Here is a 12,130-nt window from a genome sequence, read left to right as displayed (position 1 = left end):
TCTTGGGGGTCAGATTTAGATGTTAAGTTAAAGTATCCTTTAATTATGAATTTGTCTAGGGAAGTGGTTGGCCCTATGCCAGTTTCACTTAGAAAGAATATGTCCGGTTTCATTTCCTGTAATTGTGTTTCAACCTCTGGAAGGTTGGAACGTAGACCCCTGATGTTGGAGAAGGAGACATGGTAGTAGGGGTCTATGTTGGAGGATGGGGTTCTAGGTTTAATCGTGTTTTTTTTTGGTTTTTTTTTTGAGATTTGTCATGTTCAGGTTTTGGGATTTGTGGAGCAGGTCGGTAGACTTGGTTGGAGCAGGACAGAGAGGGAGAATAAGAGAGAAAAAGACAACAAATTTCTTTTTTTTTTGTAGCACATGATAAGGTAAAGCCGTAACAATTACCCACTAGTATGGCATCGAGAGGTCCTACCAGAAACTACTGTATGGTCCAGAATCCATTCACCAAATTGCAATACAGCAGCCCCGGTACTTTGCACCTGCTGATAGGACAGCCTCCTTAGTGGTTAATCCAAGGTCCGGGTCCCTGACTATCAGGCGGGTAACGTCAGCTCATATGAAACGTTTACCTCCAGCACCCTTACTATTGACAAGACCACAAGGATAGACATAGAAACAGAAATTTTCCGACATCTCAGGCTACTGTTCACAAAGTACTACCGACCTAGAAAGCAGCTTTTTCTTCACCCTTTGTCAGAAAAATCACTCATTGGAAATGAGGACTGAAGGACAAAAAAGGAGAAGCGAGAGTTACTGGAGCTGCCGATAACACATCCACATGCATTATCTACTCTCCATATCCCAGACACCAGAACGCTAAGCCACATTCCTGCCATTGCCACCCTCCACCTCAGCCTGACAATAACTTAGATCTTCGCTGAATTCATATCAACACCCGATTGATGCCCCATCACCGCCACCACCGTCAAATTATCCTGACACACCAAACAGTTCGTTTCACGATCGTTTAAAACTTTAAATAAAACGTTTAAACTCAACCTTTTCGTTTGTCACTTTCTTGCTTTCCATACTCTCAGTTTTGTAATATAACAATCAGTAAATATTACTTAGATTTGAGTTGTTCTGTTAGTCCCATGTTACTGTGATAAGAAGATACCTGAGGAATTACAGAACCAAGCTTTGTGAAAGCCATGTCAAAATGATAGCTGATTGGAGCCACATCTAATGGCATAGGCATCCGAGCCAGAAAGAGAATTATATTTAGGTTCTATATTCCTCAATGTTAGTGGAATTAGATTTGTGATTTTGTGGAACAGGAGAATTCATTTTATCGTTGTTCAGTATAATTCAAGGGAGATAACTTAGATATAATCACGGAGTGATCATTTTATAATTACTGTGTCAACAATGACAATCACTGAAAATGAGTCCCACCCCACTAATGAAGTGTTTTTTTTTTTTTTTTTTTTTTTTTTTTTTTTTTTGCGCATCATGATTTCCTATAAATCCAATGATTCTATTGTTGGCATTGGTTTCCTCGATATTTTTCTAGTCAGAATACCACATGAAGGTTGCCAACATCCTTAAGAAACGAACTGGATTCAAACTTGGAACATCAAGGTTGTTTGTCTGTGTCGTTAATCACTTGACCGCCAAATACTCGAAATACCGGGTCCAAAGCTTACTATTTAGGCTAGATTAAAATTATCAATCCATAAAAAAAAAAAAAATCATGTATTCTAGTTTTTTTTCTGTTTCTTTTTCTTTTTGCTTTTTGTTTAATTCTATTTTTAATTTAATTACTTACTCGATCAATTGCACATTGAACAGTGATTTATTTTGTATTTGGTTTTGTTTTTAAATACTTGAACTTGAAAGTCCCCTGCTGTTGCATAATATATGCTTGACTGGGATATTACATTGCGATACTCGAACTTTAATGACAATTACCAAAATCTCTCTCTCTCTCTCTCTCTCTCTCTCTCTCTCTCTCTCTCTCTCTCTCTCTCTCTCTCTCCCCAAACAGACTTTAACAAACACCTGTTGTGTCGTAAAAAGTGTTGTTTTTTACGCAAAAACAGGTGCCTTACAAATTCATATTTTTTGTTAAGAATGTTAAATTCACTTTAGAAAACACAAATAAATAGAATTACGCATGAATTAGATGAGAACCAGAGAGATAAACACATAACAAGTCTATCCTTTCTTTTGTTTAAGTTTTTGTAAGAGAGAGAGAGAGAGAGAGAGGGGGGGAGAGAGAGAGAGAAAGAGAGAGGGGGGCGGAGAGATGATGCATGGATATCTAGAGAGACGGAGGAATGGGAGGCGAATATTTTTAGCTAGCTATCTCGTGGATGGATGGAGAAATATTCTCTATCTATATATCTCATAGAATCAAAGAGAGAAAGATAGAGAGGTATTGGGAGGAAGAGGTAAAGATTATCTATCTACCTCAGAGGGAAGGAGGGAGATGTCTATCGTTCTCCTAGAAAGAGAAATAGATAGAGAGATTCTCTATTTCCTAGAAACAGCAATGGATGGAAGAGAGAGAGAGAGAGAGAGAGAGAGAGAGAGAGAGAGTTATTAACAAATAAAAAGCGATGTTGAGTTTGTGATAGTTAACATAAGCGGAACGGACTTAACAATTACAAATATCACGTTCATTTTTACGGGTCTAAAGCTAAATTGCACGAGTTTTACAATCGCCACTAAAACTTGTGACAATGTGACAGACCCGCACCTCGTCTTTGCAAGTTCTGCACGTGTGTGCATGACAATTGATGAAAACAACATCAGAACTTTCGATCGCGAATAATTTCAGCTATTTCTCTTCACCGACTCCAAATTTGGATAATTTGGGGAAAATATATACGTATATATATACACATACACACGCAATTGTCATCTTTGGATTAAAAAAAAGGTAAAATCTTAAACATTCTTGTAATAATTGATATAGGGTGCCAGTACAGAATAGTTAACAAAGCCCTTCCCCACTCGCCTCATGTTAAGAATGGATTTCTAATAACGTTAACTATTCTGTACATTCACCTTGCTTACCCATAATTTGACTAATTTTATGTTTCTCTACCTGTTTGGTGTTTAAGTTTCGTATTTAATTAATTTTACATATCAAATCGAATGATTTTTCACATTTTTTTTTGTATAATAATTGTTAAACAAAAAGAAAAACAAAAAGCCATTTCATATCGCTGCAATGTGACGTTCCGTTTTATTTTTTACTTTTACCAAGGGGTCACCGCTTATTAAGGCCCAAGAGCCACCCGAGCATAAGGTTAATGGCGCTTCTACAGAATTGGGACGAGATTTTTGGAAATCGTAAAACTGAATTTCTCATTAAAACCATGGTATCTTTCGTATTCCTCGTATTTTTAAGATGATTATAGCCAAAAGTTCCGAAAATTGATAGGTAGAAAATTAGGCAAATGTGTATTTCAGCGGCGTAAATTATTTGACGGACAAAAATTTATAAAAATTATTTATTTTTATATAAAACCCATTATTAGACCCTAAGGTTGAAATAAAACCCGAAAAAAAAAAATTTTTTTATTATTTTTTCAACATTTTTTATTGGATTAAATCGAGGCCGCCAACGTTTTGAAAATTTGGCCTTTCTAAGGATTGCCAGATTGGCCCATTTGAGGACAAATTAGGCCTTTTTACGCTCTTATAATAATGTATTTTATATAAAAATAAATAATTTTTATAAATTTTTGTCTGTCAAATAATTTACGCTGCTGAAATACACATTTGCCGAAAATTATTTATTAAAGAAAATAATTGATATAGAATTTAATGAAAACGATCGTAAAACACAGTAGAGTTCAACAGGGAGGCAATTTCCCGTCCGAATTAGACAATAATGACGGCAATTTTCACCTGCTTACACGATTAAAGTCGTTTTTATTTAAATAATTCAGTAATATTCAGGTTTCAACTGCATAATTTAGAAGCTACCATTGTAACTTATTGAATTGACAAAAAAAACAACAACAAAAAACCAGTTGAAACCATTGTTTTTTTTTATCTGAAAACTCCATATATAGACTACAAAATTTCGTCCCCAATAATGTAGAAGCATTCTTAGTGTGCTTATGCAAAAGGAGAGGAGAAATTGATTTTTTTTAAATATGCCATTTTAACAATATTATTTACTGAATTGTCATGTTGAAAATATAAAGATAACCAAAAATTACGAAAATTAATCAAGTTGAACAACTGCTATGTGTTTTAGTAAAAAAAAATTCGCTATCGGCTAAACATATTAGGCGCCATTAGTTATTTACCCTGATTCTGCAATTGGCGGACGTTTAGGAGATTGCCCCTACTTCTAAATTCCATAATTTACATTTTTTTTTTCTTATTTTACGTTATTCTCATCGATTACAAACTTAAGTCTCTAAATATAAAAAAAATTTGGTTTACGTGAACTTTTCGCCCCCCCCCACCCCACCTTCCAATTTTTTTCCCCCCTTTTCGTCTTTTCTCAACTATTTCTGTGGATTATTATCGATTGGACACTAAGCAACAAGGTTACAAAAAAAAAAAAAAAATTGAAAAAATATTAAAATTTAACAATTTGAAAAGGGGGTTCAATTTCACATGCAACGTTCTAGTAAATCGATCCCCCATTTCTTGAACTAATTTACGATAGTCTCGTTTTGACCATGGATCCTTCAGGCCCAACCCCACCATGGGATCAAACGAAGTAGTCCAGCGGGTTCAGGCAAGACCGTCTTAAAAGGCCACGGTTCAGGTCGGGGGGGGGGAGAGAAGGCAGGGGGCAAGTGAGAGAAGTGTAAAAAGATTTTACCACGCTCTTCAACAAATCTAGGTACACTTTGGTATTGACTTTCAAGCCGACTTTGAAGATGCGAGGTGGCATGATGTGCGTCCCTCACTTGAAACCACACCATGGTGGGGTTGGGGCTGAAGGGTCCGTGGTCAAAACGAGACTATCGTAAATTAGTTCAAGAAATGGGGATTATAACCGGAAACTTTGTTTTCATCACCATGAGTACGTGTCACTGTTATCCAGATTTGCATTTTAAAGGTGCTGGTAATAGTCTTGCTGTTATAACTTGGATCAGTAGAGAGCATGAGTTATACAGCGGCACATCTTCGGTGCGGTGCGGTGCATTGCATCTCCAATCTTGCTCATTGAACATTGTGTCACTTTCAGACATGATAGAAGGCTCCTATCACTTTTGGAATTTGGACATAATTGGCCGACTAGTGATGGTCTACAACAAAAAGAAAAAAAGAAAACCGGTTTTCGTCAAATGGAAATGGAATCAGGTCGTCTTTTCTATGGCGACAATTTTATCGTTCCGCTCTCTATTTGCTATTGATTGAGATACGTTATTTTAACTTGGTAATCTTTTTCTCTGTCTAGCTAATTCGATCGGGTTTATTAATCCTTATAATCGATTACTCCCCCCCCCCACACACACACATGCGCGTGCACACACACACACACACACACGCACACACACACACACACACACACACACACACACACACACACTTCATAATCGGATCATTAATTAAAAAGAAGCAGAAAAAACAAGTTTTTTCTGGTAACTATCCTTGAAGTATGACAAATTAATACACCTCTGGAGAGAAGAAGATGCCCAGAGCACACTTGTCTGCCTTGATCGGATACAAAACCGCCTTCGAAATTTAGTGGGTGAGGGCTTTTTGCCTCCATACTTTCTAACAGAAGAGACGTTGTGAGTCTATCTCTGCGCTATCGTTATTTTCTTGGCAACTGCGCGACTGAGTTTCAATCTATAGCCCCACCCCCCTCCTCTGCAAAACATTGGCAACAAATAATTGTCTAGTTACAACAATTGTCAACAATTTCCCTTACTCTCTATCAGAGCGAGCAACATTTCTTTCCTAATATTTCCGCCGACCAGATGATTCAACACTAGGGCTTGCAGTCCAATGGGCACCCCTTGCACCATTACTTCTGCTGTCGTCTCTCCTAGGCATTTCACATCCCTGCCATCCACGGTCCTAATAATCCTGGTTCTGCTCCATGACCTCGCGACATTCCTCGCTAACAACGTTGTAGTGCAGCCTGTGTCGACAAGGGCTATGGCTCTCTTCCCATTGACTACCACCGGTAACCGAGGCAATGTTCCATCATGCGCCATTTCCACACAGAAGGGGTAACCACTGGCGCAATAGCTCCCCTTCACTCGTTTCCCTGGTCTCGTGCAGCAACACAATAGCGGCTAATATGCCCCACTTGTCCACATCGGTAGCACGTGATCCCCGGTCTCGGCTCTTTGCAGTCCTTGATCTGTCCCAACTTTCACTTTCTGGTTACCACTTGACGCGTCTTCTCTCCACTCCAAAACGAACTTCTGCAACTTTAGCTTTTCTCTCCCCGAATCCGACTTTTCTCTTCTACAAATACAACTTCTCTTTTATCTCCAATCAGGAGCATCTCATTTGCATACCTCGTGGTCACCCTGTAGGCATATAAAGAAACAGGGCAGCCATTTTTGTTTCTTTAGCTGTCGAGAGTGCCAATCAATTGACCCTGGACCGTCCAGACACGAAGTAGGAGAGCTACGCGTTGCGGAGGACTGGAAGCGATTGGCCATTGATGTGACACACTATCGCCACAAATTGTATCTGTCGATGGTCGACTGTGGACCGGGAAGGTTTGCCATCTGGAGAGAGATCAGGGCAGAAGCTGCATGGGCGATCGGAGGGGTCATCGAGGAGATATTTTTGGAGAGAGGGCCGGTTGAGGAACTCTTAATGGACAATGGCCCCGCTTTCCGATCAGAAGCCTTTAAAGGGGTGTGCGATAAGTGGGGAGTAAGGCAATTTTTCAGAACAGCGTATTGGCCGAGTGGCAACGGTATAGTGGAGAGGAATCATCGCACCATTAAAGCCGCTGCGGAAAAAAGCAACGTATCACCCATAGAGGCGGTGTTTTGGTATAACATCTCGCCGAAGACCAAACAAGACGAGACAACTGTGCCTCATAGGGCCGTTTTCACATATAAGTGGCGGCATCCGTGCAACAAAACAGCAGGAATTGAGAGTGAAGAAGCCACTATCAAAGTAGGTGAAGAGGTGTGGGTGAAACCCCCCAATGCACAGTGTACCACTCGTTGGAAAAGAGGGGTCGTAACAGGATTGCAGTCGAAGAACAATGTGATGGTGAATGGCGTTCCCCGGCATATCTTAGACCTGCGTCGTGTGACATTGCCGGTATGCAGTGAGGGCAGTGAAGAAGGGGAAATCGAGGGCCACCGAGAAGCAAATGATGCTGCTCGACCTGACTTAGGCCCGCGTTGTAGTGAACCTGAAAACGTTGACCCCCGAGAAGTTGTCCCCCAGAGGCCTCGACGTGAGAGGAGGCGGCCTGCTTGGATGGAGGATTACGAAGTATCCTATTGATCTCGAAGATCAGGGGGGCGTGTGGTGTAAATGAAGAAAAAAGAAACAAGAACGACCGACCGCGTTTTTGTGTGGCTTACCTCGTGTTCATAATGAAGAAGAAAGAAACAAAAATGGCTGCCCTGTTTCTTTATATGCCTACAGGGTGACCACGAGGTATGCAAATGAGATGTTCCTGATTGGAGATAAAAGAGAAGTTGTATTTGTAGAAGAGAAAAGTCGGATTCGGGGAGAGAAAAGCTAAAGTTGCAGAAGTTCGTTTTGGAGTGGAGAGAAGACGCGTCAAGTGGTAACCAGAAAGTGAAAGTTGGGACAGCAGTGTCACGCAAACTGACAGTAATATATCCAAAAATTACGAAAATTCATCGAGTGGAAATAATTTTTATGAAAAATTGGGGAAAATTTTATTTTTCATAGATGCAATTTACACTTTTTTGTTCTTCATTTTTCACGTTAATCTCTTTGATTATAAATTTAACTTTCAGATTTAAAAAAAGATTTGAAATATAAAAATTTTTGGTATTTTTTTGCGAACTGACCCAGTGTAGTATAAACACCCTCCAACCTCCCCATGTTAAGAACGGCTTTCGAGGTTGGGGGTGTTTATTCCGAAAACCGTTCATAACATGGGCAGGTTGTGGTGTTTACAATACGCTGGGGCACGTTGTAAAAATTTACCAAATTTTTTATGACTTATTGTCGAGGATCAATTTTCAATTATAACGTTCTGCTAAATTGAACACCAAATTTTGTGACCATCACCGAGAAAAACTATTGCGACTTTCTCATGTACCCGGTGAATATTCCTGTCTAAAAAGAGGGAACTTTCTTACCCTCCTCTTTAATCTATCTTATCTATCTATTTCAACCACGTCGTCTCGTTTGAAAGAAGCCTGTCAGAAATTAATTCATAGAATCCCATCAAGGGAGATAACAACACACGCTCTCTTCATTGGTTTATTTATTTATTTATTTTTTTATTATTCACACAAAAATACATATTTAATGATGATTTCAGTTTGTTTTTATCACATTTATTTCTCACATGTTTGTCAAAGATAAAGATAAGAACATAATCTACAAGAAAACTCAATACCTGTGTGTATTTTTGTCTGTTCCCTTTAGAAAGAAAGGTTAGAGAATCTACATACAATATAAACATGAATTCTTATGTAAAACTTACCAAGAAAGACAGTGGAAATGTTCCCGAATCTCTAAATGCAAGCTATAAGGAGGCTATGAGGGTATGAACCATTTAAAATTTTACATATATCTTCTTTTTATGAAATCTAAACTATATGTATAAAATTTTCTGGGAACAACAATGGAAATGATCCCGAATCTGTAAGAATCCTCCTATTCCATTTTTATGAAATTCATATTAATAATTATAAAATTCTCTGGGAAAGACAATGGAAGTGGTTCCAAATTTTTATGTTATCTTCTATGTGCCAAATATCTACATGTACATGTAACACTGGCTGACACTTGTCTTCATTAGTTGTTGTTGGACTAATAAAAGTAATACAAATGTTAACCTTTAAAAGCAAAGAACTTTATTTGCCTTTTTACATTTTGGAGTGAGTACATCTCTTGTTAATAATGTTCACCAGCAACATATGTCTCATTTTTGGGGCTATGAGTATACTGCTTACTCGCCTGTCATGCTGGCTAGGGATTGGTTAAGGAGAAAGAGAGAGAGGGGGAGAGGGAGATGATGAGGGACTCTGGATAGCAGTTTCTGGTTTGTGTCTGGTTTATCAGAAAGAGAAAGATAGGGGCTATGAAACTATTATTTCTTGGGGAATGGTATTATTTTCGTCCTACTTTTTGGCTTTTAGGGGTGACTCAGGTTAGTCCTACACACTTGTTTCTAGCTGATTAACTGGAACAGAAACCCCTTAAAATTTCAAATATGTATATCCAATTTTAATAAAATGGATGAGACACTAATTCAGAGTTTTCCAACATTTTAGTTCCTTCCAACTATATTAAGGGGTAAAATGGAGGCTGGCAATAAGGAAAGAAAGTAATATGGTGTTATGAACACCGTGAAGAAAGACACAGTGATCTTCATTATTCAATCTTGAGATCAAGTTGGTCTTCCTGCTAGTAAAACATCAAAAAAGGTTGGAAATTACAGACGTAGTTACTATTGAAAGCATTTACATTAATGCTCCCCAAACACAATCAATGTAGCGATTTACTCGTGAAGTGATTCCTATGAATGCTAAAAAGCAAATGGTTCTAATTGTTACACTCATTCCTTCTCTGTTTTGCTGGAATTCACTTTCCTTTTCACTCCCCAAAACAAATAAGTTTTCACAGAAACGTGTGAACTCAAAATATTTTCCAACCAATGAAAATCATTTCAAACAAGGTAACAAATCTATGTGAAAATGTGCAAACTTAAATGTCTGTGTGGTTCTTGGCAATACCCAAAGATGCTATAGTCGTCCAAAATGGTTTCTACCAAAGCTAGGGACCACGTTACAGATAACGTGAATATGGTTCAAGGGAAATAACTTTGAATATACTGCGCAAACAGTACTTTTGTTTGACTGAGTCTTAAAAATAGGAAACATAGTGTTATTGCCCAGTTAAGGGTTGCAAAGAAAAACAGCATTCCAAAATAAAGTAACATGTATTGCAAAGCATACAATAGGTGGGGTGTTCGTCGTAACTGACAAACAACCTAGATTTGTCCACCGGATATTAATTGACACATTACAGCTTAGTCTTCTGGTATTTATTGAGATGAAAATAGACTGTTAGTAGGTAACATAGGTTAGTTCCGCCACATCCCCTCCCAATCTGATAACTCCGGACTGTGTATCAGTATTTTTTCCTCTGGGTGGACCATGAATGGCTCTGTGATTTTTCTTTCTCTGCCTGAACGTTGTGGTTCTAGTGTGATTTGGGGAGGCGCTTAATATCAAACATGTCATAGACGGTTTCAATAGCCTCTACTTCTTGTGGAATTCATTGTCCAGGGCAAAAGTTTTTCCTTTGACCTGCAAGAAAAACGTTTTATTGCCATTTTCACATGCATTAATCGCGAGAATTTAAGGAAACAATTGATTACTTACGTAGGTAGATTCCACCACAAGTAATTAAGGGTCAATAAACCTCACTAAAAACTAGGACCTCGCTTGTAATAATCCATCAGACAAGGTGTGATATTGTCCCAGGCGTTTCCACTGGTGTTGTTAACCTGATGAATTGTCTATTTTGAAGAGACACTGCGTAAAATGGTTCAGCAGTTCTTCCATATTGTGGAAAAACAGTTTGAGTGCTATTATTTTTCTGCATGTAATATCTTTGAGTGATGTTGACTCTCGGTAAATAATGTTCTAATACTGGGAAAAATAGAGTTGCGATTTGTACCTGTTGTGGTATAGCTGAAGTTTCCATACCCAGTGAAAAATTGCCTGCCGTCATATACCCTGCCTGATTTTTTTTTTTTTTTGTTTGTGGTCAGGTGCTGTTCTCGTTAGACGAAAGCTACTTTTGTTCGGTCTACAACAGTATCAGTTTGTTTGTACCTTCTGTTTGACTTTTTGTGGCCTAGAACAAAAAAAGATTACTTTTAATTTGTTTTTCAATGCATGGCTGTCTGTTGTATTTTTATTTTCGTTTTGCAAAAATTATTGATTGACTGGTTCCATAATTTAAATTCATGAATCCAGTCTGACCCGAATAAGTTAGTGATATTTCTTAATACATACCCTTTTAAATTTTGCATCTTTCTCAATAATGTGATGTTTGCTAAAAATTCACCTTTGAAATTAATTTGCATACCGTTAATGGCCTTTGCTGTTTTGCATGTTCTCAGCATTGTGGGTTTATTCAATTTCTAAATTTACTGTTGAATATCTAAACCGAATCGAGTTCCATTTTTATAGTGACATATATTCATAACCCTTTTTCATAATTTTCAGTTTTTGCCAAGCACACTTGGGTTTTGTATTTAATTTTATTTCTGCCATGAGTATCTTTGTGTCCTATTTTTTTTATATATTAAACATTTTCTTGATGAATAAGTAGTCTTTAACCCAATGCAAATTACCACATTGATTACATGGAGATGGGATTTTCTTAGCTATGTGTCAATATGTGTGTCCTTTTTCCCTAACTTGTGTTTTATTTTTTACATGTTTTTTAAATTATCTGTCTTTTTTTTTTATCTGCGTGACTTTAGCTTAGGTATCTATTGAATCTTTTTTAATAATTTCTATTTTCTGGCAGTCTTCTTTTAACTTTTGTAAGGTTAGATTTAGTTTATTTGTTAATTTTGCTAGGATATGCCTCCTAATTTCTGCATCTTGACCAGAAGTCAGTTCTTGCACAAATACTAAACATTTAAAATTATCTGCAAGTTTGAATTTGTCGCAATGTTTATTCACTATGGCTGTGTACATTGCATAATCATTTTCATCATTCTTCTGCAAATGAGATACCCGTGACAGCAAAACAAGAGAAAGGAATACAAGATAACTTTTGAAATTGAAGCACTTTTGATAAGTTGAGGGAATGATATGATGATGAACGAACTACATAAAGTGACCCCAAATTTTAAAATTAAATTCTGTAATACCGTCAACCAGTGTTTAAAAAACGGTTTTTCTTCATTATTGTAGCGAAATCCGACAGCCGAAAAATGAGTTTTCATTACAAAACAATAACTACTTACTGTTTTTATCAATTTTAA

General features: G+C 37.6%; 1 protein-coding gene and 1 long non-coding RNA gene across 2 annotated transcripts in view; one reads left to right on the top strand and one right to left on the bottom strand.

Annotated features, from left to right (window-relative positions):
- The window catches only part of LOC145277707 (uncharacterized), a 39,222-nt gene extending 34,095 nt beyond the window's left edge, over positions 1-5,127 (bottom strand). The window contains exon 1 of the long non-coding RNA XR_013868197.1: positions 5,007-5,127. This is a non-coding gene — a long non-coding RNA (uncharacterized LOC145277707). The remainder of the gene's footprint in view (positions 1-5,006) is intronic.
- The window catches only part of LOC145277706 (phosphatidylglycerophosphatase and protein-tyrosine phosphatase 1-like), a 33,510-nt gene continuing 23,713 nt past the window's right edge, over positions 2,334-12,130 (top strand). Inside the window, exon 1 of the mRNA XM_080129405.1 lies at positions 2,334-2,896. The gene's annotated coding sequence lies outside the window, so the exon portion shown is untranslated. The remainder of the gene's footprint in view (positions 2,897-12,130) is intronic.

This window comes from Euprymna scolopes, chromosome 6 (assembly GCF_053919585.1).
Source record: "Euprymna scolopes isolate OS-2025 chromosome 6, ASM5391958v1, whole genome shotgun sequence".
In the NCBI taxonomy this organism is placed as follows: domain Eukaryota; kingdom Metazoa; phylum Mollusca; class Cephalopoda; order Sepiida; family Sepiolidae; genus Euprymna; species Euprymna scolopes.
This window is presented reverse-complemented; position numbering and strand designations above follow the sequence as displayed.